Source organism: Macaca nemestrina, chromosome 4, assembly GCF_043159975.1.
Source record: "Macaca nemestrina isolate mMacNem1 chromosome 4, mMacNem.hap1, whole genome shotgun sequence".
Taxonomy (NCBI): domain Eukaryota; kingdom Metazoa; phylum Chordata; class Mammalia; order Primates; family Cercopithecidae; genus Macaca; species Macaca nemestrina.
The window spans coordinates 156,485,281-156,510,274 of record NC_092128.1 but is presented as its reverse complement, the minus strand read 5'-3'; the positions used below and the strand labels follow the sequence as shown (position 1 = coordinate 156,510,274).

Genomic DNA, 24,994 nt, shown 5'->3' with positions numbered 1-24,994 from the left:
AATGATTGCTGTCCTGCAGAGTTTTGGACTCGCATTGGGCCTGTGTCCCAGTTGTGTTATTATTCTGGGAAAATCTTCTCTTTGGGTTGAGAAACCTCACCCAGTGCCTGTACCATCACTGTAACTTGAAAGAAAAGAACTCCCTTTTACATTCAGAGACTCATAGGCAGAAGGGATTGCAGCCTTGTCTTGGATGAGACTTGAACTTATTACAGGGATTACAGGCAGGTGCTAGCATGCCCGGCTAATTTTTGTAATCCCAGCTTCCTCTGAGGCTGAGGGAGGAGAATTGTTTGGACCTGGGAGACACAGGTTGCAGTGAGCCAAGACTGTGCCACTGGACACCAGCCTGGGCAAAGAAGCGAGACTCTGAACCAAGAAAAAAAAGAAAATATATAAAATGAAGTCCCTATAAAATTAAAACATACTTTTCATCTGAATATATGTATATACATATGTATAATATAGTTAATATTTTTCAAGTAAACTCTCTTTTGTTTTGTTAATTTTTTTCCTGAAATACAGGCAGTTTTAATTTTTAGTTGGCTAAATCAACCTTCAGGATGTCTGCTTATGAGGTCATTCTTAGGAAAAGCTTTGTCAACATAAAATGTACCTGTAAACTAAGCATTTGTGTTTTTGCTATCTAGAAAAGCAAATGTTTTTCCACTCCATTATGAGATTCCTAAAACTGTCATCGCAATAGTGAAAGACAGCAGGTGTCATACAAAAATGTTAAAACTTTGGTATTTTCATTCGGTCTATGTAAAATTGATAAACACAGAAAGAGATCACATTTTGAGAAAAATGTGCCTTTCCATTCAAGAACACAGAACCCACCTCCCACTTCCAAGTAAAGAACCTACCTACACAGGTGGAAACAGATAGGCTGAGATGGTGCAGCAGTTGTTTTTTAAAGTAAAAACCTGTGTATTCTAGAGTTGTAACAGTCAAGTCAGAAGTATTAATAAGATGCACGTAATTATTGGCATATAGTGAAAAATATCACCACGAACAATCAGGTAGACCAGCAACTATTTGGACTGAGTAACATAAAGAAGAGCATATAGTAGGATTCATCTTTTCGTGTAATGTACAGTGTTGGTGACTTATAATCTGATGTTTTTGGTAATGTAAGCTTTTATTAGCTAAAGGGTTTTGTATGAGTTTTATCCATTTTTTGTTTTTCCTTTCTTGAGACGGAGTCTCACTCCGTTGGCAGCCTGGAGTGCGGTGGTGTGATCTTGGCTCACTGCAACCTCCACCTCCCAGGTTCAAGCGATTCTCCTGCCTCAGTCTCCCACGTAGCTGGGACTACAGATGTGTACCACCGCGGCAAGCTGATTTGTCTATTTTTAGTAGAGATGGGGTTTCACCGTGTTGGCCAGGGTGGTCTCAATCTCTTGATCTCTTGTTCTGGTCTCCCTGCCTTCCCAAGGTGCTGGGATTACAGGTATATGCCACTGCACTTGGCCAGTTGTATTAATTTTTAAAGTGTTAACTTTTAGTTTATGACTACTAATATTGTCATTATGACTGTTGTTGTTATTTTCAGCCTGCAGATAACTCTTATCTGACCCTCAGGTGATGTGAATATATCAGACTAGGAAAGCAACGGTGAAATCTTTGCAACTCTCCCATCTTAAACATCAGGTGAGAGTTCATAGTTTGGTTCCGGTAGTTTGAAATAGCAATGAGTTAGTCTACCTATTAGTCAGAAAGCTGGTGATCTCTGAAATAAGAGCAGAGCTGAGTAACAAGGGGATGTTACATGTTGTTGGTCCACGTCTTGGAAATGGGAAAACGTCCACTTGCCTTGCCTTCATGGAACTGAAAAACAATAAAAGCATGGTTTCGTCTTGTCTGTTAGTTGGAGAGGACCAAGGAGATCCAGCATCCTAGCCCGGATCTGATGGCCCAGAGTGTGAGGAGGTAGAGAAAGATTCGTAGTTGTTCCAGCCAGGTTTTGATACCTGGTAGTGTTCTGCCCTTGGTGTGACTGATGGGCTCAGTTATAGGAGACAATTTGGTAATCTATTTTAATGAGATTTTATACATATATATTCAATATAAAAATATATACAAACATGTATATTATATTAATATATATCACATATTTATGTATTAATATAACATTTACATATGAATTAATGAATATTAATATAGTAATACATATTTATATATAATAGATAATATGTAATACATGATGTAATATATATAATATACAATGTAATATATAACAAGCAATATATAACATATATTTCCATATGAATATATATTTACATATAATATGTAATGTTATATATATATTATATAAAATATATATTATATTGTATATATTATATATTATGTTATATATTACGTTAATATTGTATATGTTAATAATATATATTTTGTCTTGTCTGTTAGTTGGAGTTGATATATATTATATATAGTATACAGTATAGAATATATAATATATATATTATATTATATATTTAAAATATTAATATTTAATATTGATGTATATTCATATTTAATATCTAATTAATCTTTTTTATATATATATATTCAAAGCACCTGAGATGAGATTTTCTGTTCAGTTGAGAAATATGTAATTTTGTGAATTATTAATTTTTTTCTCCTGTTTAATGGATAATACCACCCCACTTTTATTCGCTGAGGTTTTCAAGACAGAGAAAATGGTGGAATTTTTATTGAAAAAGCCCAGACACATGCCGTTGATAGGCTGAGATGGTACAGCAGTTCTTTTTTAAAGTAAAAACCTGTGCATTCTAGAGTTGTAACAGTCAAGTCAGATGTATTAATAAGATGTACGTAATTATTGGCATAGAGTGAAAAATATCACCACGAACAATCAGGTAGACCAGCAAGTATTTGGACTGAGTAACATAAAGAAGAGCATAGAGTAGGATATATTTTTTCGTGTAATATAGAGTGTTTGTTGTTGTAATCTGATGTTTTTGGTACTGTAAGCTTTTATTAGCTAAAGGGTTTTGTATGAGTTTTATCAATTTTTTGTTTTTCCTTTCTTGAGACAGTCTCACTCCGTTGGCAGCCTGGAGTGCGGTGGTGTGATCTCGGCTCACTGCAACCTCCACCTCCCAGGTTCAAGCGATTCTCCTGCCTCAGTCTCTCATGTAGCTGGGACTACAGGTGTGTATCACCGCGGCCAGCTAATTTGTCTATTTTTAGTAGAGATGGGATTTCACCGTGTTGGCCAGGGTGGTCTCAATCTCTTGATCTCTTGTTCTGGTCTCCCTGCCTTCCCAAGGTGCTGGGATTACAGGTAAAAGCCACTGCACTTGGCCAGTTGTATTAATTTTTAAAGCGTTAACTTTTAGTTTATGACTACTAATATTGTCATTATGACTGTTGTTGTTGTTGTTTTCAGCCTGCAGATAACTCTTATCTGACCCCCAGGTGATTTGAATATATCAGACTAGGAAAGCAAAGGTGAAATCTTCCTCTAAATCATTGTCTACTTTAGATAAGCGACCTCAGCACAGTTTCTGGGCCATCAAAGAACTCTCAGTTAGCATCTTGTATTATGTCATACCCCAGTGGGGCAAGAGGATTCCTTGTGGTCCCTTCCTTTTAGCCTTGGTGATCATTTACAAAGATGAACACTTGAGCACCCTAGATGCTTTTCGACCCAAACTAGCCAGTCCATGCAAATGGCTATTCCGCCTACACTGACAGGCATATGTTAAAACAGTCAAGTGTGTCAAACTAGCTGTTTAAAAAAGTCTTTATTAAAGTTCTTGAGTGGAGTGATTTGTTATTTTGGAAGAGCCCTCAAGCTTGCTGTGCGCTATGACTCGCCACGTGTTGTCAACTTCCTTCTTAAGCAAAATGTTAACAACTCTACTCAAGACATGTCTGGATGAGAGGCCGAAGATTACACTCCTGTGCGTTGACAAAGTAAGTGTTTATGTTAAAAGACCAGTTAATACTAAATTGAAGTTGAAAATAATTGCAACTATTCCATCTTAAACATCAGGTGAGATATCATAGTTTGGTTCAGGTACTTTGAAATAGCAATGAGTTAGTCTACCTGTTAGCCAGAAAGCTGGTGATCTCTGACATGAGAGCAGAACTGAGTAACAAGGGGACGTTACATGTTGTTGGTCCATGTCTTGGAAATGGGAAAATGTGAACTTGCCTTGCCTTCATGGAACTGAAAAACAATTAAAGTAGGGTGCATACCATCACATGCCGGGCTAATGTCTTGATGGTTACTTTTATAGAGACAGAGTCTCATTCAGTTGCCCGGGCTGGTCTCAAACTCCTAGGGTGAAGGAATAAAATTGGGGGGTATGGCCCATTAAAACGAAGAAAAAAATTAATAATTCACAAAATTACATATTTCTCAACTGAATCGAAAATTTTATCTAAGGAACTTTGAATCCATATATAACAATATATATTATAGATTATGTATTAAATATTAATATTTGTCTGTTAGTCTTGTCTGTTAGTTGGAGAGGACCAAGCAGATCCAGCATCCTAGCCCGGATCTGATGGCCCAGAGTGTGAGGAGGTAGAGAAGAAGTCGTAGATGTTCGAGCCAGGTTTTGATACCTGTTAGTGTTCTGCCCTTGGTGTGATTGATGGGCTCAGTGATAGGAGACAACTTGGTAATGTATTTTAATGAGATTTTATACATATATATTTCATATGTAAATTAATATATACAAATATGTACATTATGTTAATATATATAATATGTATTAATATATTATTTACATATTAATTAATAAATAATATAGTAATACATATAATAGATAATATGTAATACTATATAATGTATGAAGTAAACAGTAATGTAATATAAAAAATATATTCATATTTTAATATATATTAGCATATTATATGTAATATATTGTAATTATATCTAATTATAGATTGTATAAAGTATATGTAATGTTATATATTATATATCATTGTTATATAATATATATTAATATTGTATACGTTAATATACATTATTTTGTCAGTTGGAGTTGTTATATATTATATAGTGTACAGCACATAATATATAATATGTAATTGTGTATTATATTTAAAATATATTATTTAATGTTAATATATTTATATTTTATAATCTTTAATATATATATTCAAAGAACTTCAGATGAGATTTTCTGTTCAGTTGAGAAATATGTAATTTTGTGAATTATTAATTTTTATCTACTGTTTAATGGACAATACCACCCCACTTTTATTCGCTGTGATTTGCAAGACAGAGAAAATGGTGGAATTTTTACTGAAAAAGCCAACACAAACGCCGTTGATAGGCTGAGATGGTAGAGCAGTTTTTTTCAAATAAAAACCTGTGTATTCTAGAGTTCTAACAGTCAAGTCAGAGGTACTAATAAGACGCACGTAATTATTGCCATATAGTGAAAAATATCACCACGAACAGTCAGGTAGAGCAGCAACTATTTGGACTGAGTAACGTAAAGCACAGCACACAGTAAAGTTCACATTTTCGTGTATTATAGAGTGTTTGTTCTTATAATCTGATGTTTTGGTACTGTAAGCTTTTCTTAGCTAAAAGGTTTTGTATGAGTTTTATCAATTTTTTTTTTCCCTTTCTTGAGTCGGAGTCTCACTGGGTTGCCAGTCTGGAGTGCAGTGGTGTGATCTCGGCTCACTGCAACCTCCACCTCCCAGGTTCAAGTGATTCTCCTGCCTCAGTCTCCCACATAGCTGGGACTACAGATGTGTACCACCGCGGCAAGCTGATTTGTCTACTTTTAGTAGAGATGGGATTTCACCGTGTTGGCCAGGGTGGTCTCTAACTCTTGATCTCGCGATCTGGTCTCCTTGATTTCTTAATGTCTATTGTTAACATATAATGACATATAATTATTATATTTTAATCATATATAAATATTATATATTATATATTAATATATTACATAATATATACTAATATTAAAATATTGTATATATTAATACTACACATTATATTGTCTTGTCAGTTGGAGTTATATAATATGAAAGTATAGAGAATAAAATATAAAAAATATATTTACATATTATATATTTAATATCAATTAGTATGTAATATTAATATTAATATTTAATACATAATTAATCTATAATAGTTATATATGGATTCAAAGTTTCTTAGATAAGATTTTCGGTTCAGATGAGAAATATGTAATTTTGTGAATTATTAATTTTTTTCTTCGTTTTAATGGGCCATACCTCCCCAATTTTATTCCTTCACCTTAGGAGTTTGAGACCAGCCCGGGCAATTGAATGAGACTCTGTCTCTACAAAAGTAACCATCAAGACATTAGCCCAGCATGTGATGGTATGCACCTTGTAGTTCCAGCTGTTCAGGAAGTTGAGGTGGGAATATTGCTTGAGGTCAGGATCTTGAGGCGGTAGTGAGCCATAACCATGCCACTGCATTCTAGCTCTGGGTTGACAGAGTGAGACCCAGTTTCATAAAAAGAGATTCATAAGACACTTTTGATGCGACTCATTATAATTTGTAAAGTGGAAACTCATTCTTGATATTACCTTAGCAGCGTGTCCCCGAGAAAGTGTCGGAGCCTTTACCTCGACCTTCCCGTGAAAAAGGTAATAGGGTAGTCAACGGAAAAGGAGAAGGTGAGAACCGTATTTTATTGAAAAAGTCATTGGACAGAATACCTCTTTTTAAATAGGAGTACCAAGATAGTCTAATAGCTAAATAAAATGTCCTGTTAACTGTATAATAAGTAAAGGAGAAGTCAAATGGTGATAAGTTGTGTCTCTAACTAAGGGTCCGCAGTTGATGCTATTGCGAGTACCACTAAAGGAGCTGAGTTATGAGTTCCATTTTAAGATACTCTAAGACCTGAGGCAAGTCAATAAAGAGGGGAGAGGAAATGAATAAAACAGAAAGAAGGCATGAGGAGGGCGGAGGAGTGTACATGGAATCAATAAAAAAAAAAAAATGTGGGTGTATGTAATGGAGGATAGTAAAGTCAAACTGTTCGGTAGAAGAAGGAAGAACAGGGTGTTAGAAATAGGAAGGGAGATAAAGGGAGCTTCCAATAGGAAAACGTGTCAGAGAATGAGAGTGACATGTTCCTCCTCTTGCTGTCATCCTCACTCCTGGGGAGGCATTAAGGATTGAGGTACTTTACCACATTTACCACAGATGAGTATCACCAAAAATGGTCAGCCACGTGTGGCTAGAACTTAGTTTTGTAGAAAACGTTGTAACCTCACAGGATAGTATCATATAGGTCGAATTAACATAATTGAAAGGAATAGTGTTGGGTGATGGATGGAGAAGAAATCAATTAGAAAAGGTCCTGCCTGATGACAAGTTCATGAGGAACACTATGGCTTATAATGTACTATTAAATTCAGGGATACAATAGGGAAGAAACTGAGGCTAAACCAAAAAGGGCAACTAGGGTAAAAAAATACGGAAGCACATCGGTAGAGAACAGGCCATTCAAATTTTCATGAATCAGTTGAACTTCTGGAAAATACACACTCTGATCGATTCTGCATTTCTCATGAGTACTCAGGTGCTGTTGGTGGTGCTGGTCCTTAGACACAGCTCTGAAGAGCAAGGGAATAGCCTTCCTTTAGAGAAATGTGGAAAAACAACCATTGGACCGCAATTTACAAAACAACAGAATCAAGGGCAAGCATGAATTTCCTTTTATTTCTGAGCATAATTCAAGCCACAGGGAAAGAGTATGAGATGAAAAAACAGAAATTATGGGTAGACACCACTGCTGAATACAGACGAAAAAAGTGGTTACAATTATCCATAGAAAAAGCAGTTCGGAAGGGAAGCATCGGGACAACAGATCTGAAGATTCCTTTTTCAAAGGAAGAGCGATTGTAGAAGGAGAATGAGGGAGGAAAGAAAGACATTCGCTGCAGTCTTGGGAGTTAAAGCGAAGTCAACCTGAGACAACTGATTTCCAGTTGCTTCAGCATATGCCCAGTCTCACAAAAGAGGTTACTGCTGTGGAGAGTACTGGAGGCAGGAGGGATGCTAGAATTGGGGTAAACCACTGCAGCCCATTTCACTTCATAAGTGTCAGGCCTCAGACAGAGAAGTCTCATTGACATGAGTGAAAAAGATGTGATTAAGTTGCGTAAAGATGCTTCGGCCAATGTGTTTGAGACAGCCAGCTCTTTGATATGATAGGTGTTTTATAAAAATCCTGTGCAGTGTCAGATGATATACCAACCTTAGCTAAATTTAGAAGCGACCACATTATAAAATTCATTCTGATTTATTATGCTTTGCATTTAGTAAATACACTGGGAAGTAACATTTCTTGTTGCATTAATTAAATACCACTAATTATGATTAATGTTTATTCTAATAAGGTCCCAGGTGAGCTCCCAAAGGAATGCCTTGTAACAAAGCGTCAGTCTTATGCTTTAAAAGACAAAACAAAACAAGAACAAAAACAGGATCTAAAGCATACACACAGGTGTGCACAAGTTTTTTTCTTACTAAGGTAGAGTCTGGCTTTGTTTCCCAAGCTGCTCTCAAACTTCTGGGATCCTCGAGTGATCCTCCTGCCTCAGCCTCCTGAGTAGTTTGGATTACAGGCATGCATCACTGGGCCTTCTTATGCTTTTAATATTCTGTACCTTTATTATTGATTTAAAATGCATTTTGCCTGTTTCTTTAATAGATGTTGGAAGTTCTGATGAATCTGCAGTCAGGTAGGATTGTACAGATTTAAAAAATTATGTTAACCAAGGAAATATAGGTGGAAGGAACTAACATCTGTTGAGTGTTGTATTCGGGGTAGACATCCTATTGCACTTATCGTCTCATAAAGCCATCACGACATCTGTCTTCCTATCAACTACTGTTTGTTTAAAAAACGAGTATGGGTTGGACCAGTGGATTAATTGGCTCATGATCCTCTAGTTAACAAAGTAGCTGACCCACTTTGATTGTCAGCCTGCCTGCCTTCCAAATCCCTTCTCTTGTTCCTCAGCATAGGTTGATAGACATCCATGCAGCACTTGGAACATGGTATACATCTGAAGCAGCTTAATTAAATTCATTAATTTAATTAACATCTAAATTAACGAGAGTTTAAATACCTTCAACACCCATTTAAGGTTATCGTTAGAAGGTGGTCAGTCCAGAGTCTGTCATCATAAATTTGACAATTTCAGTGGGAACCGGGATCTTCTTTTTGCCATCAGAAGTTTTAGGGCTGATCTTACTTAGCTTTGGCCACGAGACTGTAAGTTTTACAAAAGCAAGTTTAGGCAAGTCTTAGAAAGTATTTGATTTCTCAGTTTTGCTTTCATTTAGGCTAGTATTTCTGCTTACTTCCATCATACTTTTGGGAGTCTTGTTTATTTTTCCATGAATTTTCTATAATCGTGTCTTGAGGTTTTTAAAACGTTCTTCTCTGTTTTTTTGTTTTTTTTTTTGTCTTTGTTATTTCTTTAATTCTATTCGTTTTTCAAATTCTGCTGGCTATGTATTCCCAGAATCAGAAGCACATAGAATTACAGAAATTTAAGGAATCTTAGAATGAATTAAAACACGTTCTAGTATTGTCACGTCTGTTGAACATTCTGGTCAAGGGATCGTTTAGATAGAAAACTTGAGTCGGCCGGGCGCGGTGGCTCAAGCCTGTAATCCCAGCACTTTGGGAGGCCGAGGCGGGTGGATCACGAGGTCAGGAGATCAAGACCATCCTGGCTAACATGGTGAAACCCCGTCTCTACTAAAAATACAAAAAACTAGCCGGGCGTGGTGGCGGGCGCCTGTAGTCCCAGCTACTCGGAGGCTGAGGCAGGAGAATGGCGTGAACCTGGGAGGCGGAGCTTGCAGTGAGCCGAGATCGTGCCACTGCACTCCAGCCTGGGTGTCACAGCGCGAGACTCCGTCTCAAAAAAAAAAAAAAAAAAAAAAAAAAGAAAACTTGAGTCTCAGAAAGATTAGGATTCAAGAAGACATAGGAATTGGAAGAAATGAGATTTGTACTCATGTTAAATCCCAGTATTCTTCCTACTTTTTATATCCTATTGGCCTGAGTTTTGGTAATACAAACGGGAGTGAGTCTCGTGCACCCAGTGTCTAGAATGAGTGTGGAATTGACTAGTGAAGCCAATGAAAGCGGGTAAGAATGGAATGGGCAGGGCAAGGCCAAGTTTGAAGAGAAACAATGATCGATCGATAAATTCCAAAGATGACCGACACACAGAATGTTGGGAATTATCTACAAAGGCGCCTTAAAATAGAAGGTTCAAGGGAGCTCTAAAAACTTTGCTGCCTTTTTTTTTTTAATTTATCAAGGACTGACAGATTTTTACTGAAAGATGTTAAAACATTTTGAGACACTGAAGGAGTGGCTACAGCAGAGAGAAATCTTCGTGGCACCATCTACTTCCATCCTGACTTACAGAAGGTGGTTTAGAGCCCCTGGAATACTAAGGGGCTGGAGATTGATGAACTCTACATAGCTCTGTGGCCCAGGACAGGTGGTCTCCTCACCTCTGCCTCTTTTCCTAATTCGCTGATGTTCCTTCCCTTGTTCATGTAGGCTGGGTCAGGGGCATGATTGGATGGCAAGTCAGTCATGGAGTTCAGCTGGGTAGCTGGTAGTGCGTCTGTGCTGGGGGCAGGTGATGGAGAGTCCAGTTAGCTTGTTTTTCAGGAGCAGGGATATAGACGGCTCGTATACTTGGTCATTTGAGGCCATCCTTTCAGGAATCGGTGCTTTCGGAGACTGAAGATTTGAAGGTTGGAGACTTCTGTGGAGCCTTGCAGAAGTGGAATCTGGAAGTTGGAGCCCATAGGAAGAAAGATATTGAGATGGTACTTAGGGAAATAGAGGCACAACTACCAGGACTCTATTTTTCCAGCATTCTCTTTCCTTGGGTATATGAGTGCCTACGAACATTTTTGAGGGCTTGCTAGTTTATGTGGACCTGAATAAAGTAAGGGCTTATAGAGTGAAGATAATGGGATTTTATAATTGTTAACGTTTTAATCTTTCTGGCAGGAGTATTCTCAATAAGAACGTACACCTCTGCTCTTTGACTTTTGGACATTTAGCTTTCCTACATTTCAGCTATTGCAGGGGTTTCCCTGTACTGATTTAGGGAAAAGGAAACCAACAGGACCTTTCAGAGTGGTTTCCCTGCTGAGGAATCAAGACTGCCATTTTGAGGCGAAGCAGATTCGTCTTTTAACCATAGATAGATCATGGGCAAGGGACAGTGGATCTCTCTACCTTGTTTTAGGTCATCAGTTTTTTTCCAGATTAGGTAACACAATTGATGTCATCCGTTAAGTGAATTTTAAGCTCAGCTTCAGGTCGGATAATTTGTGAGGGTCAATTATTGTCAGGCTCTGCCAGTATATTGACCGTCACTACTGGCGATAGAGCTCAAGGTCAGTTTTCATTGAATATGTTACAGATTTAGACAGGTGGAGGCAGCGATAGGTAACCAGAATCTTTTACAGCAGGGGACATATTTTAATTATATCAAGAATCATTATTTAATACCTAGATCACTGGCCTTTCCCCAGATTGTTTTCCTTTTCTGAGGGGGAAGCTGGATAGAAACCAGCAGATAAAAACTGTAGAGAAATCAACTTGTTCATTTTCATTGTACATGTTTGCTTTCAAGCCTGTTCCACGAACTGTGTGTGGATTCATTGCCTACATCACATCGGATGAAAAAGACTTGAGTGTAGCTACGAAGTTAAAGTGATCTCTTGTAAAATTAATTTTCTCACTCTGCATCTAGTTTTGCATAGTATTTACTTTTAAAAGGGAGCAGTGGTGTACTGTTTATCATAGTTTGACGGTGGTAATGGAAACTCAGTCAGAGAAAAACACACATATGGCTAGTTGATTCAAATAATTATTTGTTTACCATTGGTAACGAAGAAAGACTCAAAAGTACCGTGACAGGATGTGAGCTGAGAAAAATGAACTGGAAAGTTAAGTCGTGACAGGAAAATCCCATTAGGAAATGCTTTCTCCAATGGAGGAACATGAAATTTGGTTAAGGTTTATTTGGATAAATACTAACACTTTGACTTTTCAATCATTTGAGGGTAACTATCATATTTATGCTCGTATAAATCTTCAGGGGATCAAATTATTTGCGCTAATCATGGAATCCCCCGGTACCTTTTAGTTGCAAAAACGTTTAACACATTGCCTATGACCTTTTTTTTTTTTTTTTTTCCTTCCTGGAAACTTATAATTTTGGTATCATACAGTTTTTAGGAGAGATTGTTTCTCTAGTTATGTTATTGGTTCTGTTGTGAGACGAATATTACAAGTTGTAGAACAATGGCTGAGTGTGGTGGTGTAGATCTGTGTGATCCCTGCTACTTGGGAGTTTGAGGCAAGAAGATTGCTTGGGCCCAGGAGTTTGAGAGAAGCCTGGGCAACATAACAAGACTGTACCTGACTTAAAAATATAAATCATAGAAATGTGGAAATTTAAATTTTTGCTCTCAAAATTTGTACCGCAAAGGGATTTTTTTTGGTGTGTTTTGTAAGTTGTCCATGAAGAGTTTCCATGAAACACTTCATCTGTTGCTGCAAATAAACAGTTCTCGAAGCAGAGACTCTTAATACCAATATGGTAATACTTCAACGTCATAATTTTGTCATTGTAGTTTATCTAAACTATTGACTTGGCCGGGCCCCGTGGCTCAAGCCTATAATCCCAGCGCCGTGGGAGGCAGAGGTGGGGGATGACCTGAGGTCAGGAGTTTGAGATCAGCCTGGCCAGCATGGTGAAACCTTGCCTCTAAAAGAAGATACAAAAATTAGCCGGGCAGGCTGGTGCATGCTTGTATTCCCAGCTGCTCAGGAGGCCAAGGCGGGAGAATCGCTTCAACTCGGGACGCAGAAGCTGCAGTGAGCCAAGATCACACCGTTGCACTCCAGCCAGGGTGACAGTGCAAGACTACATCTTAAAACATAAAATGACCACTCAAAGTCCATCTATCACATTCTGCAATTTTGGGTTTTGGAAGTTTTTAGGTTTCCTTGTTTAAAAAATCATTGAAAGCGCCTGCATACCATGGGCCACTGGAGGTCAGCAAACATATTTGTGTGTATCCTGGAGTACCTAGAACACAGTCTTCCGCGTAAGCAGGATTTTAACGGCTGTTTTTTGAGAGGGGGATTCACTCTGTAACGCAGGCTGGAGTGCGGTGGCGAGACCTTGGCTCACTTCTATCTCCATTTCCTGGGCTCAGGTGATCCTCACACTTCAAGCCATCAAAGTCGTTTTGACCGTTGACCTGTGTCACCATGCTGGGCTGGTTTCTGTAGTTTCTGCAGAGACGGGGTTTTGCCTTGTTGCCCTTGCTTGTTGCCCAGGCTGGTCTTGAACTTGGCTCAAGTGTTCTGTCGGCCTCAGCCTCTCAAAGTGCTGGGGTTTACAGGCGTGAGACATTCAGCCTTCATCGTTGCTTCATCTGAATAAATAGACAAATGAATTTTTCTCTCATGGAATGTGTCAAGTCATATACCTCATGTATCTAACGATTCAATATTTAAAATATTGCTTACATTTGTATTACATTTTAAAATTTAAGGATGTGTAAGTTTTGAGGTGTTATGTTGAGAAATTATGCCATCCATAAAAAGGAAATAAATTAGAAATAGGTCATCAGCAGCAAAGAGGATTGCAACGTATTCCCTAGTATCATTCAGCTAGAATCATAACGTTATGATTGCAGATGAACATTTCTTATACTTTTTATTAGCTCCAACACACGACACGTTCTATGAAATATACCTTTTCAAGCCATACATTACTCTTTAGAATTCTGGTGACCAATTATTTTTCTAGGTGGAAAGTTGAAAGTTCCAGGTTTCTCTCTCTCTTATAATAGTGTTCTTTCAGGTAGTGGTAGAGTACCATGTTTAAGTAACTGAATGTCTTATAGTAATAAACTCTGTCACAGCACTACTTACAACATCTAATTGTAGCATAAATATTAAGTAGCATCATTAGGGACAGGAAAGACCAAAATGCTCTGTTAGGGATCTATTTCTCCACGTCCTTGATTGTACTTCATGGGGTTTCCTTTCTTTCTTCGCTTAACCTCGCATTTCGTTCAATGGTTCTTTTTCCACATTTCTCTAAAGGAAGGCTATTCCCTTGCTCTTCAGAGCTGTGTCTAAGGACCAGCACCACCACCATCACCTGAGTACTCATGAGAAATGCAGAATCGATCAGAGTGTGCATTTTCCAGAAGCTCCTCAACTCATTCAGGAAAATTTGAATGCCCTGTTCTACACCGATGTGCTTCCGTATTTGATTACCCTAGTTGCCCTTTTTGGTTTAGCCTCAGTTTCTTCCCTATTGTATCCCTGAATTTAATAGTACATTATAAGCCATGGTGTTCCTCATGAACTTGTCATCAGGCAGGACCTTCTCTAATTTGTTTCTTCTCCATCAGTCACCCAACACTATTCCTTTCAATTATGTTAATTTGACCTATATGATACTATCCCGTGAGGTTACAACGTTTTCTACAAAACCAAGTTCTAGCCATACGTGGCTGACCGTTTTTGGTGATACTCATCTACGGTAGATAAAACACAGGTCTGTGTGGTAAAGTACCTCAATCCTTAATGCCTCCCCAGGAGTGAGGATGACAGCAAGAGGAGGAACATGTCACTCTCGTTCTCTGACACATTTTGCTATTGGAAGCTCCCTTTATCTTCCTTCCTATTTCTGACACCCTGTTCTTCCTTCTTCTACAGAACAGTTTGACTTTACTACCCTCCATTACATACACCCACATTTTTTTTTTTATTATTCCATGTACACTCCGCCCTCCTCATGCCTTCTTTCTGTTTTATTCATTTCCTCTCCCCTCTTTATTGACTTGCCTCAGGTCTTAGAGTATCTTAAAATGGAACTCATAACTCAGCTCCTTTAGTGGTACTCGCAATAGCATCAACTGCAGACCGTTAGTTAGAAACACAACTTATCACCATTTGACTTCTCCTTTACTTATTATACAGTTAACAGGACATTTTATTTAGCTATTAGACTATCTTGGTACTCCTATTTGAAAAGAGGTGTTCCGTCCAATGACTTTTTCAATAAAATACGGTTCTCACCTTCTCCTTTTCCGTTGACTATTCTGTTCCCTTTTTCACGGGAAGGTCGAGGTAAAGGCTCCGACACTTTCTCGGGGACACGCTGCTAAGGTAATATCAAGAATGAGTTTCCACTTTACAAATTATAATGAGTCGCATCAAGAGTGTCTTATGAATCTCTTTTTATGAAACTGGTCTCACTCTGTCAACCCAGAGCTAGAATGCAGTGGCATGGTTATGGCTCACTACCGCCTCAAGATCCTGACCTCAAGCAATATTCTCACCTCAACTTCCTGAACAGCCGGAACTACAAGGTGCATACCATCAACATGCCGGGCTAACGTCTTGATGGTTACTTTTGTAGAGACAGAGTCTCATTCAATTGCCCGGGCTGGTCTCAACCTCCTGGGCTGAAGGAAACCTTCCCCTTCTGCCTCCCAAAGTGTTGAGATAACCCGTGTGAAACACCACAGCCAGCACTCATCAATTCCTTTCAATAAACCTCAATGTTGCCCAGGCATGGTGGCTCACACCTGTAATCACAGCCCTTTGCCAGGCCAAGGTGGGTGGATTGCTTGACTTCGGGAATTTGAGACCAGCCTGGGCAGCATAATGAGAACATGTCTCTGCACAGAAATACAGGAAGGAGTCAGGCACGCTGGTGTGTGCCTGTATCCCAGCTGCTCGGGAGGCTGATGGGGGAGGATCACTTGAGCTTTGGAGGTGGAGACTGTAGTGAGCCGAGATCATGCCATTGTACTCCAGCATGGGCAACAGAGCAAGACCCTGACTCCACAAAACTTTCCATTTACAACGTGAGAACGGAGGGAAATACAAAAAACAAGCCTAATCGGTCAACGAAATGCGAGCTTAAGCCAAGAAAGAAAGGAAACCCCATGAAGTACAATCAAGGATGTGGAGAAATAGATCCCTAACAGAGCATTTTGGTCTTTCCTGTCCCTAATGATACCACTTAATATTTACGCTACAATTAGATGTTGTAAGTAGTGCTGTGATAGAGTTTATTACTCTAAGACATTCCATTACTTAAACATGGTCATCTACCACTACCTGAAAGAACACTATTATAAGAGAGAGAGAAAAACCTGGAACTTTCAACTTTCCACCTAGAAAAACATTAGTTTATTTATTGGTCACCAGAATTCTAAAGAGTAATGTATGGCTTGAAAAGGTATATTTCATAGAACGTGAGTTGGAGCTAATAAAAAGTATAAGAAACGTTCACCTGCAATCACAACGTCATGATTCCAGCTGAATGATACTAGGGAATATGTTGCAATCCTCTTTGCTGCTGATGACCTATTTCTAATTTATTTCCTTTTTATGGATGGCATAATTTCTCAACATAACACCTCAAAACTTACACATCCTTAAATATTAAAATGTAATACAAAGGTAAGCAATATTTTAAATATTGAATCGTTAAGATACATGAGGCATATGACTTGGCACATTCCATGAGATAAAACTTCATTTGTCTATTTATTCAGATGAAACAACGATGAAGGCTGAGTGTCTCACGCCTGTAACCCCAGCACTTTGAGAGGCTGAGGCAGACAGAACACTTGCACCCAACAGTTCAAGACCAGCCTGGGCAACAAGGCAAAACCCCGTCTCTGCAGAAACTACAAAAATCAGCCCAGCATGGTGACACAGGTCTACGGTGGTCCCAACGACTTGGATGGCTGAGGTGTGAGGATCACCTGAGCCCAGGAAATGGAGATGGGAGTGAGCCAAGGTCTCGCCACCGCACTCCAGCCTGCGTTACAGAGTGAATCCCCCTCTCAAAAAACAGCCGTTAAAATGCTGCTTACGCGGAAGACTGTGTTCTAGGTACTCCAGGATACGCACAAATATGTTCGCTGACCTCCAGTGGCCCATGGTATGCAGGAGCTTCCAATGATTTTTTAAACAAGGAAACCTAAAAACTTCCAAAACCCAAAATTGCAGAATGTGATAGATGGACTTTGAGTGGTCATTTTATTTTTTAAGATGTGGTCTTGCACTGTCACCCTGGCTGGAGTGCAACGGTGTGATCTTGGCTCACTGCAACTTCTGCGTCCCGGGTTCAAGCGATTCTCCGGCCTCGGCCTCCTGAGCAGCTGGGAATACAAGCATGCGCCATCATGCCTGGCTAATTTTTCTGTTTCTTCTTCTTTTAGAGGCAAGGTTTCACCATGCTGACCAGGCTGATCTCGAACTCCTGACCTCAGGTCATCCCCCACCTCTGCCTCCCACGGCGCTGGGATTATAGGCTTGAGCCACGGGGCCCGGCCAAGTCAATAGTTTAGATAAACTACAATGACAAAATTATGACGTTGAAGTCTTACCATATCGGTATTAAGAGTCTCTGCTTCGAGAACTGTTTATTTGCAGCAAACTATGAAGTGTTTCACGGAAACTCTTCATGGACAACTTATAAAACACACAAAAAAATCCCTTTGCGGTACAAATTTTGAGAGCAAAAATTTAAATTTCCACAATTTGTATTTTTAAGTCAGATACAGTCTTGTTATGTTGTCCAGGCTTCTCTCAAACGCCTGGGCCCAAGCAATCTTCTTGCCTCAAACTCCCAAGTAGCAGGGATCACAGGTCTACACCATCACACTCAGCGATTTTTCTACAACTTGTAATATTCCTCTCACGAAAGAACCAATAACATAAGTAGAGAAACAATCCCTCCTAAAAACTATATGATACCAAAATTGTAAGTTTCCAGGAAAGAAAAAAAAAAAGTCATAGGCAATGTGTTAAACGTTTTTGCAACTAAAAGGTACCGGGGGATTCCATGATTACTGCAAGTAATTTGATCCCCTGAAGATTTATACGAACATAAATATGATAGTTACCCTCGAATGATTGAAAAGTCAAAGTGTTAGTATTTATCCAAATAAACCTTAACCAAATTTCATGTTTCCTCTATTGAGGAAAGCATTTCCTAATGGGATTTTCCTGTCACGACTTATTTTCCAGTTCATTTTTCTCAGCTCACATCCTGTCACGGTACTTATCAATCTTTGTTCGTTACCAATGTTAAACAAATAACAAACAGCTAGTTTCACACACTTTACCGTTTAACATATGCCTGTCAGTGTAGGCGTAGTAACTATTTGCGTGGACTAGCTAGCTTGGGTCTATAAGCATCTAGGGTGCTCAAGCGTTCATCTTTGAAATGATCACCAAGGCCAAAAGGAAGGGACCACAAGGAATCCTCTTGTCCCACTGGGGTATGACATAATACAAGATGCTAAGTTAGAGTCCTTTGATGGCCCAGAAACTGTGCTGAGGTCGCTTATCTAAAGTAGAGAAAGATTTAGATGAAGATTACACCATTGCTTTTCTAGTCTGTTATACTATAATTCAAATCAGCTGGGGGTCAGATAAGAGAAATCTGCAAGCTGAGAATGACAACAACAACAACAATCATAATGACAGTATTAGTAGTCATAAACTAAAAGCCCACACTTTAAAAATTAATAAAACTGGCCAACTGCAGTGGCTTATGCCTGTAGTCCCAGCACCTTGGGAAGGCAAGGAGACCAGATCACGAGCTCAAGAAATTGAGACCTCCCTGGCCAACACGTTGAAATCCCATCTCTACTAAAAATATACAAATAAGCTCGCCGTGGTGGTACACACCTGTAGTCCCAGCTACGTGGGAGGTTGAGGCAGGAGAATCGCTCGAACCTGGGACGTGGAGGATGCAGTGAGCCGAGATCACACCAACGCACTCCAGGCTGGCAACAGAGTGAGACTCCGTCTCAAGAAAGGAAAAACAAACAATTTATAAAACTCATACAAAACCCTTTACCTAATAAAAGCTTACAGTACCAAAAACATAAGATTATAAGTTAGAAACATTCTATATTGCAGAAAAAGATGAATCCTACTACATGCTCTTCTTTATGTTACTCAGTCCAAATACTTTCTGGTCTACCTGATCGTTCGTGGTGATATTTTTCACTATATGCCAATAATTACGTGCATCTTATAAAGACTTCTGACTTGACTGTTACAACTCGAGAATACGTAGGTTTTGACTTGAAAAAAGAAATGCTGTACCATCTCAGCCTATCAACGGCATGTGTATTAGCTTCTTCAATAAAAATTCCACCATTTTCTCTTTCTTGCAAGTCACAGCGAATAAAAGTGGGGTGGTATTGTCCATTAAAAAGTAGAAAAAAAGTAATAATTCACAAAATTACATATTGCTCAACTGAACAGAAAATCTTATGTGAGGTGCTTTGAATTCATATACATAAATGTATATTATAGATTAATTATATACTAAAAATGTTAATATTAAATATATATTAAATATAAAAAATAACATATACTGTATACTATATATAACAATTCCAATTAACAGACAAGACAAAATAATGCATATTAACATATACAGTATTAATATATAAAATTATATTTCATACTATAACATTTGTTATAACTATAAGAATTATATTACATATAATTATATGTAATATTTATTGTATATTACATTATTTTCTATTATACATATACTACAGAGTAATACATTACATTAATATTTGCTAATACATAAATAATACATTAATACCTAAATATGATATATTAATATTCATATTTGTATATATTTATATATTAAATATATAAGTATAAAATCTGATTAAAATAGATTACCAAATTGTTTCCTATCACTGAGCTCATCAATCACACCAAAGGCAGAAAACTAACAGGTATCAAAACCTGGCTTGAACAACTACGATTTCTTCTCTAACTCCTCAAACTCTGGGCCAGCAGATCCGTGCTAGGATGCTGGATCTCCATGGTCCTCTCCAACTAACAGACAAGACAAAACCCTGCTTTTCTTGTTTTTCAGTTCCATGAAGGCAAGGCAAGTTCACATTTTCACATTTCCAAGACATGGACCAACAACATGTAACATCCCCTTGTTACTCAGTTCTGCTCTCATTTCAGGGATCACCAGCTTTCTGGCTAAAAGGTAGACTAACTCTCATTGCTATTTCAAACTACCAGAACCAAACTATGAACTCTCACCTGATGTATAAGATGGAGTAGTTGCAATTATTTTCAACTTCAATTTAGTATTAACTGGTCTTTTAACATAAACACTTACTTTGTCAACCCACAAGAGGGAAGTCTTCGGCCTCTCATCCACACATGTCTTGAGTAGAGCTCTTAACATTTTGCTTAAGAAGGATGTTGACAATACCTGGCGGGTCATAGTGCACAGCAAGCATGAGGGCTGTTCTACAATAACAAAGAAATCGCCCCACTCAAGAACTGTAATAAAGACTGTTTAAACAGCTAGTTTGACACACCTTACCATTTTCACATATGCCTGTCAGTGTAGGTGTAATAACTATTTGCACGGACTAGCTAGCTTGGGTCTATAAGCATCTAGGGTGCTCAGGTGTTCATCCTTGTAAATGATCACCAAGGCTAAAAGGAAGAGACCACAAGGAATCCTCTTGTCCCACTGGGGTATGACATAATACAAGATGCTAACTGAGAGTCCTTTGATGGCCCAGAAACTGTGCTGAGGTCGCTTATCTAAAGTTGGCAAAGATTTAAATGAAGATTTCGCCATTGTTTTCCTAGTCTGATATATAATTCAAATCAGCTGGGGGTCAGATAAGAGTCATCTGCAGGCTGAAAACAACAACAACAACAATCATAATGACAATATTAGTAGTCATAAACTAAAAGCCCACACTTTAAAAATTAATAAAACTGGCCAACTGCAGTGGCTTACGCCTATATCTCAGCACCTTGGGAAGCCAAGGAGACCAGATCATGTGGTCAAGAGATTGCGACCACCCTGGCCAACACGGTGAAATCCCATCACTGCTAAAAATACACAAATAAGCTGGCCGTGGTGGTACACACCTGTAGTCCCAGCTACGTGGGAGGCTGAGGCAGGAGAATCGCTTGAACCTGGCAGGTGGAGGTTGCAGTGAGCCGAGATCACACCACCGCACTCCAGGCTGGCAACGGAGTGAGACTCCGTCTCAAGAAAGGAAAAAAAAAAAAAAAAAAATTTATAAAACTCATACAAAACCCTTAGCTTTTAGCTAATAAAAGCTTACAGTACCAAAAACATCAGATTATAAGTAATAAACACTCTATATTACACGAAAAGATGAATCCTACCATACGTTCTTCTTTGTTAGTCCAAATACTTGCTGGTCTACCTGATTGTTCGTGGTGATATTTTTCACTATATGCCAATAATTACGTGCAGCTTATTAGTACTTCTGACTTGACTCTTACAACTCTAGAATAAACAGCTTTTCGCTTTAAAAAAGAACTGCTGTACCATCTCGGCCTATCAACGGCATGTGTATTTGCTTTTTCAATAAAAATTCCACCATTTTCTCTTTCTTGCAAATCACAGCGAATAAAAGTGGGGTGGTATTGTCCTATAAAACAGCAGAAAAAAATTAATAATTCACAAAATTACGTATTTCTCCACTGAGCCGAGGATCTTACCTAAGATGTTTTGAACTTAAAAATACAATAGAGAAAGGAAGTCAATGGAAAGCAGGCCCTTCCTTCTCACTCCTCCATGCTTTCTGACGTGCTGGTCGCTGCCTTGCAAACAACCCTCGTCTGTCTCCCCGGATTAACTGTGCTCATTGCCAAAACTCACTTTAAACATTTACCAGACCCAAGAATCCTTGCTTCGATCACAGCACTTAGCATGGTACATTGTAATCATTTCATTGTTTCCCTCTGAAACCAAGAGCTTCTTGAGGGCAAGGGCTGTATCTTTTGTCTCTATGGCCCCAAAACCCTAAGACATAGTAGCAAGTACTTTAAGTTTTTTACATAAATTAATGATCTGAATTATTCTCTCTAAAGCAGTGTTTCTTAAACTGTATTCCAAAGAATATTTGCTTTACCAGAAGTATTATACCCCAAGAGAAAGACCCCATGACCATCTGCATTTGAGGAATATTACCAAACTGTATTTTATGTCCAATAATCAGGAAATCTCTTGAATTTTACCTGATCCTCATTTGATAATACTATTTGTGGCAAACATTAACGTTTGAGGAATGAAGAGTTTCAGAGAAACAGTTGCCAGCGCTTCCCAATATAGGTGGAGGTTTCCTCTGGGTAGTACATACTTGCTTGATTTGGTTCTATCAATCGTGTCAGGATCCCAGCTGCCGATGTCGGGCACTGCTGCTCCAAACGGGTGATTATAGAAATGACCTCTGAAGTAAGACTGGCTTCAAATGCACTTATTTTCCTTATTATTAAAGAGTCCATGGGTTATTTTTTCCTAATACAAGAGAGTAGATTTTTATCTTTACTGCTAGAAAGCTCAGTTTGCTCTGTGTAAGAGAGCTAGGTTTAAAAAACTTAAAAACCAGTATTTTAAAAAACCAAAGCTCACTAAGAAATACTACTCTCAATATTGTAATTGAGATTACCATGATAGGTAATCCCAGGACCCTAATGCAGCTCTATCTTTTAAATCCATTTTTATTGGCTTCCAAACTTACATGGCTATTTAAAATTACTTTTTGTTTTAGGTAAAATATAAATCAGAAATAAAAACATAATGGCTTATCAATAAAAGCTCTCATGCTGATCCATGCGGATTATTTCTAGCATGATAAAAGCCAGTAAGTCACCTGCAATTTTAAGGAAGGGTGCTGAGGAGAAAGATGTAATGTCTGCAATATTCATAAATTTTCCAACTATAACCAGGAATAACCTAAAAAGGCTTCTAGGCATTTTGATGGGCAGATGATTACTTGTGGGGTATATGTGAAGAAAAGAGTTTTAAAAACTTCTAAATTCTAAAATTCAACTCCATAACGGAGGGATTTATAGGCCCTCTAGACTACATGTTATAAGCAAATACATGCTGACTTTAAAAACTTGAAATCTTTATCAACATATACTACAACATAAAAGTTGTAAACTCAAATACTTATAAGGACAAAGGAAGGTTACCTGAGTAAGGGAAGTACTGAGGTGGGCACAGTAGCAAACTGGAGAATGCATGCCTTCCATAAAGGGGCGACCTCTGCACAGCAGACCAAACAGTGATAGAAACTCAGGGGACACCAGGTTTGATTTTTTTTAGGATAAGCCTGAAGTCCAGATTTCCACACGAGTCTTCTAAATTGCACATGTCGATTCAACTTATAGAGGCAAACAAATCCATGTACCACATTAGGATATAGCCCTCGTGTTTTTATATTTGCTATAAATGTGTTACTAAATGGTTGTGTATAATCCAAGTATTGGCATGTCAAATATTTTCTTTCTCTAGTGTCATATGTTTTACCAAAAACTCAGACTCTCGTATACAGTAAAAATGGCTAAAAAGACTCATAATAATACTTGCTTCAAGCATTTTCCCAACATTTATTCATTTAAAATGTATTTGTATATAATTTTCCCAGATCGTTAACCAAATAGGTCATTGGTTCACAGGACGGCTAAAACTAAACTATTGTAAGAATCCCTATCTGTATTCTTAATAGCTTCATGGATTTCAGTGTTTAAAACTGACATTTTGGTTATGCTAAAGCTCTATAAAGTTAACAAATATACTGAGATAGTTCATAATACACCTTCAACCAAAAAGAAATAGTTTAGGATTTGCTACTATTCTAATTGAGAAAGTCCAACTTGTAATGAGCATCTGCTGAGACACAATCACCTGCATGGTGACAAAAGGACACCAAATCCTGAAAGGGTCAGCCTCTACCTATTGAAAGATTACCCATAAGCAAATTTCTAAGGACTCTCTGAATGGTAGTGAATGACTAATGGTGGGAAGGAAAAGGTGTTATTCTGTATGCTGAGAGATGTTGCCAATACTATTTCCTTTCACTTCCCAGTCACAGGTGTAGAGAAAGAGAAGTCTTGAAAAGCAGATTGAAAAGGAGAACTTTGAAGGAAGTAGCACCTATCAAATGCCAACTCTTCTAACATTTTTGAGATACAGAAATTTGTATATTGCACTTACCTATTCTGGGTTTCTTAATCAGGAGTATATCCGAAACTTGAGGGTTTTGCTATTGTTTGTTTGTTTTGGCTGTTGTTGTTAAGAGACAGATGTCCCACTATGTTGCTCGAGCTGGACTCAAAATCATTTGTAGCATTTTAAAAATTATCTTACTGATAACATAAAATAATGGGGCATCACACAATCCACGTCTCTTACTCGTGTCGGGGTGAGTTTCTGCCTCTTGAGACCCAGCTGCAGTCGCTCCACGCACCAAGCCAATCCCTGGGCCAACTGCTTGTACCTGTGACGGATTTGGGGGCAGCGGCTGTGAGAGGGCGCTGGGACACAACACAACGCCCGGCCCCACTCCATCCCCCTCCCAGCCTTAACTCCGCGGACCCGTGGATCACACGTGCCCGTGGATTCGCACCGGGGGATTCCACCCTTCCCGACTGACACCCGCCCTTGCCTGAGCCTCAGCGCTTACGGGAACTTCCTCTGGGGCGGGCTTCTCTGAGGCCTTCTCGCCTCCATTTGCCACCGAGGCCCTGTTCCGGGTTTTCTTCCTCTTCTTTTGTGCCTTCATCGCCTAACGGGTGCGCTCTGGGGTCGGCGTTACTGCGCAGGGGTTGCCCTGGGCAGAGACAGACAGTGGAAGGATTCCCGGCGCTGGAAACCGGGCCGGGAAGCCGGCGTCTGCGGGAGGCGCAGAGTACCGGGGCCTGGGGCCCACGCTGCCTCCCCGGCATGAGGTCCTAGGGCCTGGAGGAAGGGGGGCAGCACAAGGGTGCCGGAGGGCCGCCGCAGTGCAAGGCCCCGCCACCCGCGCGTCTTCTCCACACCGCTCGCCGCCATGCGTCGCAGTCGCCTCCGGAACTACGCGGGGCTCCGA

The 24,994-nt window shown here is 39.0% G+C and overlaps 1 long non-coding RNA gene across 12 annotated transcripts; it reads right to left on the bottom strand.

The window, feature by feature from the left end:
- Window positions 1-2,558: 2,558 nt before the first annotated feature.
- On the bottom strand, window positions 2,559-24,994 carry LOC105483440 (uncharacterized). Of its 12 annotated transcripts, none has more exons than XR_011622666.1 (10): window positions 24,590-24,991; window positions 24,121-24,403; window positions 21,279-23,287; window positions 21,015-21,135; window positions 20,242-20,375; window positions 18,765-18,885; window positions 15,126-15,207; window positions 13,065-13,465; window positions 10,508-10,792; window positions 2,559-4,180 (listed from the first exon to the last, which is right to left on the bottom strand). It is a non-coding gene; the product is annotated as an uncharacterized lncRNA (long non-coding RNA). The 12 variants fall into 12 exon arrangements; XR_011622664.1 differs by lacking the exon at window positions 2,559-4,180 and adding an exon at window positions 7,658-8,699; XR_011622661.1 differs by lacking the exon at window positions 2,559-4,180 and having other exon boundaries at window positions 9,935-10,792; window positions 21,279-21,547; window positions 22,259-23,287; window positions 24,590-24,994.